Source organism: Lolium rigidum, chromosome 2, assembly GCF_022539505.1.
Source record: "Lolium rigidum isolate FL_2022 chromosome 2, APGP_CSIRO_Lrig_0.1, whole genome shotgun sequence".
Taxonomy (NCBI): domain Eukaryota; kingdom Viridiplantae; phylum Streptophyta; class Magnoliopsida; order Poales; family Poaceae; genus Lolium; species Lolium rigidum.
The window spans coordinates 108,458,334-108,467,409 of record NC_061509.1 but is presented as its reverse complement, the minus strand read 5'-3'; the positions used below and the strand labels follow the sequence as shown (position 1 = coordinate 108,467,409).

General features: G+C 38.0%; 1 long non-coding RNA gene across 1 annotated transcript; it reads left to right on the top strand.

Annotated features, from left to right (window-relative positions):
* Window positions 1–3,910: 3,910 nt before the first annotated feature.
* LOC124687076 lies at window positions 3,911–6,714 on the top strand. Its single transcript, XR_006998074.1, has 4 exons — window positions 3,911–3,964; window positions 4,791–4,898; window positions 5,414–5,486; window positions 6,657–6,714. It is a non-coding gene; the product is annotated as an uncharacterized LOC124687076 (long non-coding RNA).
* The last annotated feature ends 2,362 nt before the right edge of the window (window positions 6,715–9,076 follow it).

Here is a 9,076-nt window from a genome sequence, read left to right as displayed (position 1 = left end):
ATGGAAAGGGAAAGGAAAAAATACCATTGGCTTATCGAATGAAGTAGCGCTGACTTTGTGTGATAGGACTCTACAAACTTTGACTTTGCTTGATAAATGATGGCAAGTTCTTAATCATCTGGCTACTAGCACTGAAGTATGTTATCTGTGTGCACTGTGTACTGTGAAACATATACTGCATTTTGACCAGATTTACCATATTCACATAAAACAACTACAGTATTCGATTTTAGATCCTCTGATTGGGCACCTTGTACCAATCTGCCACTTGAAATGAATATTAGCATGCATTTTACTATATGATTATGTTTGTTAGAAGGTGTGATATGTTGTTTTTTCCTTTCCAGCTTTCTGCCCTTGAATGTGTAAGCATTCATTTCCTACAAAAAAAGCTGCTGCTCCTCAATCATCTAAATCATGATTATGCGGCTACTTGTGTGTGGTTTATAATTGCTCATGTCTATTTTACCTTCTCCAGTTCACTATCCTCATGTATAAGTAATACTCCTAACTAAATTTGTTTTGACTTGGGTAATGTTTGATCTCTTCTCAGTAGTATCCGACTCATTAGGTCTTGTTTCGTCACCATCTTCCAGGAATTTATGGGAACAATGGTTATCTGATGGAATCGTGCAATTATGGCCTTAGGCCAATGCGAGCTGCTGTAAGATATTAAAATCTTTGTTCATAATTTTTTAAAGCAGTGTGCTTGGCAACCCTGCCGTCCAGCATTCTGACTTTTTATTCCGAATTGATGTTTCTTTTATGCGTGAAGGTTGGAGGAAAGAAGAGAAGAAATAATTATCAAGAAGATCAAGGTAACTTTTCGCGGAGGGGTGCCATTCCGAATATTGGTGTGCTGCAGACTCGGTGAGTTTCTTCCCCTTCCTCCTCTTCTCTTCTCTCTGTTTACAGATTGCTAGAATGTTTCATCTTGACGTGACGTGACGTGTTAGATACTTATTTTGTTCTTTGCTTAATTGTCACTGCTTGATGGTCAAGGACATCGAAAGTAGAAAAGTGACACAAGTGAAATGGAAAGCACATGCTAGATAATTATAGGTAGAAACACCGTGCCTGCCAACTCGGTTTTGAATTGTTATAGACCACCTGCATATAATTAAGCCTCGCCTAAAAACGCTAACCACCAAGCTCCAGAGATAGCCTTCAGGTTCATCCAGATGGTGATTCCCAATTTGCAGACTCCTTGATCTCTCCACATTTTTTAATTGACTGATGATGGTTCTCCACACTGCAATGATGTGTATGCCTCTCCATTCCTGAGCCCTTGGTTATTTGGTTAATTAGTCCTATGGAGTATTTATTTTCTGGAGTTATGATACGATGCATTATAGGTTTGTGGCATAGAGTCAGTCCATCACATTTTGTTCGGCTGTCAAGAGGATGAAATGCCAGAACTCGATATTTAGGAAGGTTTTGGTTGTGCAAATGTCTGTAAGAGGATGTTTAAATGTCTATAAAAAATAATATTTTGTGTATCTGCAAGCATTTTGATATATGAAATTCAGGACATTTATTGAGAGTTTGCTACTAAAGATTAATTACGATCCCATGGAGCATTTAGTTTCTGGAGTTATGACACACTGCATTATAGGTTTGTGGCATATAGCCTGCCCATCACAAATTTGTTCGGATGTCAAGAAGATGAAATGTGAGAACTGAATATTTATTAAGGTTTGTGTCTGAAAGTAGTTACATAGGTTGGGTGGTAGAAGTAAAACAAATAGCCAAATTTGATCTTATGGAGTGAAAATTTATATGCTTTTTGTGCTCAGACAAAGCGCAACTAAGATAGTCCTTTAGGTGATCTGGAACAAATATCTGTGTAGTTCAGTTTGCACCTTAAGCTTTGATGTTGGTCTCATTATCAGGCAATGAGTTATGTGCAGTTGGATACATATAGAATGTGCACCTTGCCAACTTCAAATTCAAATTTGATATTTCTGATGTTTCTGGTTTTGTTGCATTTATGAGCAAAACTTGGGAAGCAGCTTCAGGGGTTTGATCCTTTCCAAATGTGCATTTAGTTCAGCGTGACTTGTTTATGCACGTATAAAAGGAAACATTTATTTCACATTGGATTGATGTATTTCAGAATTTTATGTTAGCTGTAAAACTCTTTTTATGTACAACCTTATTTGATTGTTAGAAAGAGAAGAGAGGTTTTCTCATCTCTACTGTCATGATAGTCTTGTTAAGCTTTAGCTAGGTCTTTTGTTTGCGTACATAACATTGTTTCTGTAAAGGTTGCTAACTTTGTCGTCTGTGTGGTCACTTTCAGGTAAATGACTTCAACATGGCATGAAATAGATGGTGCCGGTGGGTGCTGTGATGGCCAAGGCGATTCCAGTAAGGAAGGAGGACATGCTGAGGAAGAATCGGCAGCAGGTACAACTAGAGTCGCCATGGAGGTAGCCCCTCTTTCACAACGATCTCCAACTTAAGTGTGTCAACATAGCAAGCCCTCATGGCCTCGTATCATGCATCCACCCCTTAATTCTTCTCCAACCCCTTGTGTTATGGACGTTGCTGAATGAACGTAGATGGAAAATTTAACTCCATGGTAGTGAACATTTAATCAGTATTGTGGGGCAGAATCTGACATAGTTAAGGTATATTTTGCAATATTGGGTCGATAACATTTGGCATGCTCCTTGGTTGCTTACATGGTGCCTCATATAGTTAGTGCCAAGATGATGAGAAAGTGTATCTTTTTCTCACCTTCCGTTTCTGGTTAGTCTCCATATTTGCATCTGCGAGGTAAAAAGCCGAGTCTCCTGTCATGTGATTAACTTTTTAGATACCTCCTAATTTTTGTGATGAATTTATGTGGTAGATTTCTTTTGGTAAATATGGGACGCCTACAACTGATGGGAAATGAACTTGTTAGCTCTGTTTAATGTAATGACATATTAACCTATGCAGATACTCGGACATAGATGTTTTTGTTAGTAACCGCAAATGTTTAGTTTGATGCCATGTCATTTTTCTGAATTATGTGAGAGCTTCAAATGATGTTTGTACCGGACCGTGGGCGTTGGGGATGGTCCCGATGCGTGGCTAGCCGGTGTAGTTGTGGGGGTAGGAATACAAAAAGGAATATACTTTGATCGAAACCAGGAATTACTTTGATATGTCCTGCCAAGGCATAATAATAGAGCAGGTGCTAAACTCTCACCCATTCCTCAATTAATTTGTTCCTGCAACTAAGGAAGATGACCGTGTTTGCTATAGGTACATAGAGATCTCTAGGCACCCCTTTGGTTTAAAACATAAATTTACCCAAAAAAATGTTTGAAGAATACATGCTTCCCTTTTTTAGTCATCCTATGGGGTTGCCAACTATTGATGCAATAATGGAACATGATTCTTGCTGATTATTGTTACCAAGCAAGTGGGCAGAAATGTTTTATGTGCATTGAGTGAACTGAATCTGCTGGTTAGTTAATTTTGGGAGTTTCTCGCAAAAAAGTTAATTTTGGGAGAGTTGGGTTAGTGAAGGTACATCAGCTTCTCCAATAACATTTTGATCCGTGTTGGTTCATCCTAAAGATTATTCATGCTTGGCTCATTTGTACATATGTGTGCTTGTCAAGACAAAGGCAACAAAATTCCGAAGGTGGTAATTTTTTGTTCCCATATGTGAATGAATGAATACTACTTCCTGCAAATCTGTACTAGGCATCGGATACTTTGCAGATTCACTATATTAAAGCAAGGTTAATGCGTAGTTCTGAGGTTCTGGTTCTCATCTGCATTCCATTCTTGAGTGCTTTAGCCATGATTGTTTGAAACATCTTAAAGCCTAATGTTGCAATGATATGACGGTCCAGAAGGAGTACTTAGCGGGAGCGAGCTAGGTGGAGGCGTGAATTGAGCGAAGGCTGGCGGCGCGGAAGCGAGCGTGGGTCACGGGCGCAGCTGAGCGGTCACCAGCGTCTGAGTAAGTGATTTGTTTTTTTCATAAGATGTAATGTCTTCTGTTCAGATGAATTAAGCATAGATGAATAGAGGTTGGCGGATGGGTCCAGGTTTGACCACCAGATGTTTGTTTTAAAGCGTTGCTCAAAGTGAGATTTATTTTCTTGATGCCTATAAATTTTATTTACTTTAGAACACTGTAAAAGGTAGCATGATTTTTGCTCCTTGACAGGTTACCGATTCTGGTTCTGGTTCTTTGTCGAGTTTTTTTAGCTCCATGAAGTGTTATATTAGGCACCATTTCTATTCTCTTGATTCTCTTATATTTGCTGGTCATGTAGATAAATTCCACCCGCAACACGAATAAATGCACAATCAGAGAGAAATGTAGAGAAAAATAGAGGGCAACAAGTGCCTCGCAACTGGCTGAAAAATTGCACTGAATGGAGAGAGCGTTGCGTCGACCAGGGACCTGATCGGGTGTATGGCACCATGTCATGGAGGGGCACTGCGGCCTGTGGCCCAAGGCGCCACAATTTTTCTCGATGCCCACATACCTCCCAGGTCAATACGGATGACATTGCTATGGCGTAGTTGGCTATCTGAATATTCATATGATTGCAACTATTTTTTTTGTACTCAAAGAAGGAATGGGTTTCGTATGTCTTTATTTTTCGGGCAGTTATTTTGTGTCATTCAACATAGATTTCGTATTGATTATGTATCCTTTGCATATATTCACCCTGCAATATTGTTTTTCGTTATGTTTGCATTTAGATTTTTCTTATTTGACTATATAGGTGCTTATAGCCTCTTATGCTTGTTTTTTTACACGTCTAAATATGCAGGTTGTGGTCGCATATTCAAATTTGATGTCGTTTTAGCGCTTTGCTTCTGAATATCAGCACAGGGACTGACATTCAGGGTTTCAGGGATTCAGAGAGCCGATACTTTAGGTATTGTTTTATTTGCATGTGTATAGGTCTATCATGAACAACCATTTTTTCCCGTTTTCTTCTCTTGGGTTTATGGGATCTAAATAATATGTGTGCTTAGTCTCAGATTTTCATCGTCAGTATAAAAAACTGACAATGGTTTGTGCTATGCACGGAGTAGCTTTACAACGCTCTCAGAAAAGGAGTAGCATTACCAAGACAGACATGAGCATGGCTAAAAGCAAGGCATTACTGTTATAATTCAGTTTGTTGTACCGTGCAACCTGCTATTTTTTGTACCGTATTGTCATGGAAGTATTTAGATTTCAATTTATAATACCCCTATTGGTACTGCGAAAAATAATACCCTATTAGCGTGGGCATACAAGCTTCATTTGTTAATATCTCCCATGCTCATTCATATTGTGTAAGTAAAGTGAAAAAGGTTAAAGAAATCTTTCGAACAAGTTTGTATTTACGCTATAAATAGTGTGTATTACTGAAAAATAAATAAGAATATTCTTTTCTATTTTCAGCCAGGACGGCAGTGAGTGCATGACGGTGGCCTCAGCTGATGGACGACGGTGGCCGCCGAGCGATCGGCAGCAGGTACGAGCTCGTGTTGTCATTGGTCAGTCAATCTACATGCTCTTTTTTAGCTTAACTGATATGCTATTATGGGACGTTAGGTCGGTTTAGTCAAATCTGCTCCCATATGCTAACCTCAATCAAATGCTCCTCCCTGCACTTGTGCTGCAGTCGCGCACTCTGCATCTCTTCCTCATCAACCTATTTACCTCTTTCAGCTTTTAGCTCTGCAAAGTAGACGTGCACTTAAAAATTGGCAGTACTACCCACCGTCTCCTCTCTTTATTCCTTAAATACTTTTTTGGGTTTAAAACTTCTTCTATCCAATGATGGTAAAACTTTGAAAAACCATAGATTAAAGTGAGAAGTGAATTAACTTGTGATGATAAAAATAAAGATATTACTAGCCATCTGTATGTTAATTATTGTTTCAAACATATGAAAGTCTATTTAAAATTCCAAGCAGGTAGTTCTAGATACTTTCTTAAGAAAACTATGATCGTTTGATTCATGGATAGCTTAGTTAGCAGTATGATGTAAGCAGTGTGCTTCTTTGCTTCAGCTTTAGAAATTAGCTCTGAATAATTGCGTATATGTGTGATTTTAATGTATTGCTATTCTTTTTTCTGGTACCTGCCTGTAGTTTCGGTTATTTGATTTACTATCATTGTTTGGACAACTTGTCATTTCCCCATGCTTTGCTCCTCAACCTTCCATTTTTTTATGTTCAGAGCAAATAAATGATTATTGCCTTCAAAATGATGTTTGCCCCACTCAGACCACATTATTTATAAGAATTCAAAATATTTACAAGAATAATTTACCCGTCCTCTGTTTCCTAATATAAGACGTTTTGGTAGGCTTATTTAGCATTCCAAAACATCTTATATTAAGGAACAGAGGTTGGGGTTGCATTTATGATGTATACATATTCTCTGATCACAGTGATTGTTGTTAGCCATACATATATATCCTCATTAAGACATGTGAAACAGGACAGATAAGAAAATAAAGTCCACCTTTACGTGAAAAATATCGAAGCTGGATCCACTGGATTCATCTATCTCAGATTTGACTTTCTGTGGAAAATTATAGAGGACACTATCCATGATATTCTACCTATACAACCGTAAAATCAATGGATTGCCATCCTTTCAATAAAAAGTCTGAAGATATTGTATTATGTTTCAGGTAACAAGAGCAAAGGCTGCTGCTCATTGTTGGGTTCCAGGACTAGGAAGGAACACTGAAGCTTATACGTTTTAAAGGATCAGGTTTGTGTTTCCATGAGACCCCCGACTGCCGAAACTCATTTGAGATTAGAAGTTACCATTGTGTTTGAACCACTCTATATTATGTTGAAAACTTGATATAGCAGGCCCACAAAAGTTTACTAGGTGGAAGTTGTAGATTGACACATCAGAAAGCACCATGCAGAGTGTGCAAGGTCCTCCATTCTAATGGGAAATTTGACATTGCTAGAACCAACGATATTCTGAATTTGAGTGTTCTAGAATACTTCAATAGTAAGTCTCAAAAGAATAAAATTAGTTAAATTAAAGGTACAGTTGAAAATTAGGTAAACCTGACAAAACAAAATATAAATGTGGGTCTATCTGGAATTATACTATCATATAGGAAATAATATTACTGTGTTAGCCTTCGGCTAAGATGAAAAAAAATGGTGCTACCTTCTCGATACAAATATGTTGACAACCAATAATGTGTAGTTCTACCTTTTCTTTTTGCAGTTTTGGTGTTCCATCTTCTCTATCAAAGCCATAGGGCTTGAACCCGTCTGCTCCGCTCTAATATGGCAGCAGCTGGGAGTTGGTGACAGAGCAGGTTTGGACGGGGCTACCTTATCGGAGACCTGGGTGGTTTGGATTTCGAATGCCAAAATCCTGTTTTTTTAAATTTAACCCATTTGCCTTATTTATATGTACTTTAGCTCCCCAGTTATATTAGCTATTTAGCTTAGACACCATCAGAGTATTTGTTAAATATGGTCCAAGTGTTATTTGTTAAATGCTTCTACTGCCAGTTGTCTTCCTCAAACAATGCAGCATACATGTAATATTCAGAAAAAGAGTAGAATGAAACATATTATTGTAATATGAGCTATTTACTATGGTGCTACCTTTTAATTCTATCCCTTGTGTTGTATGCCAGTGTATTGCAATTCATTACTTTCTAATCAACCTGGTGTGCAATCAATGTATTAGTTATCTATTTACTGTCAGTGCCTTTGTGTTTTATTTCTTACTCAAAGGACACATGGCTTTAATTATGGCTGTCTTTGTGCTGGGGCGCAACGGTGTGCTTTGCATCTATGCTTTGCAATTATACACTTCGTTTAATGCGGTGTTTTAATTTGAGTTTGCTTTAGGATGTTTAGATGGCAATTAATTTGATGCTGAAGAAATTAGAAATAGTAGCCATCAATATTTTTATCATTGATTCTAGGATTAATAATTATTATTACTTTGATTCTCTGCATTATACAATAAATTTTTATATATAACAGTTCTATTCCTTTCAAAAAAATATTCTATTTCTTCAAGACCTTAGAAGATAATGTGTTGATTATGCTACTAAATTCTACCGGATGGCCAATTATCTTAAACATTTTTATTACCCAAGCATGGCATCGGTCAACCTATCAAAAAGAGCAAAAACATGAATACATTTAAGCTTTGTATGAGTACTAAATTGAGGATAAAACTTATTTGGTTGAAATTCCAACCTGGTTTTGCCACATGCCTCCTGCCTCGTGTGACCATTTGATAGTAACTTGCGATGTAAATAGGAGCTTTCATGCAATAAATTCAACTTTGGATCACATACTTGCGCCCCTTGAGTTTGTACATAATGTTGTACTACGATGTTATTGGACCTTAGCTAAAATCTGCAAAATGTTCATACAAATTTCACCACTTAGATTCTGGAATATATTTATAATGGTCACAATATATTTATAATAGTTACCATCAATTGATAGAGGTCTTAAATTGTTGTATAATAACCAAAATTTGACTGAGAATGGTTGCAGCGTTACTGATGAGTGTGTCCAAGGGGTTGGAGGAGGAAGAGGAGGATGTAGGTGGGGCGGAAGGAGCTGTTGCATCGGAGCAAAAGGGAGTAGCCAAAGGAGGATGGAAGGGCCATCGAGGACATTTCTCAAGCGCACAACGTCGGATGCTATTATAACACATCTTGGATGGCCACCCAACCAAATGCCCTCCCTTTACCACTACGGTGGCAGCGATGGCGGGAAGAGCATAGCTTTAAAATAAGCCAAAACTTATGGTTTAAATTCTGATTTAATTCCATCGTTTGCGCGATAGCGCAACATGTCATCTAGTTTAATTTAATCATACCCCTCTTCTTCAATATTGGTGTCGGGGTTGGTTCAGGTGTAGACCAATCATCATGATTCCGGCCTATTCTCGCCAATAATTCTTCAGCGTCGTCTGGAGTTCTTTTCCTGAAAACACAACCAGCACAACTATCCAGGTATGCCCTAGACTCAATGGTTAGTCCACTATAAAATATATCAAGTAAATCATGCTTTTCCAAATCACGTTCAGGCCGAGCTCTAATAAGAGAGC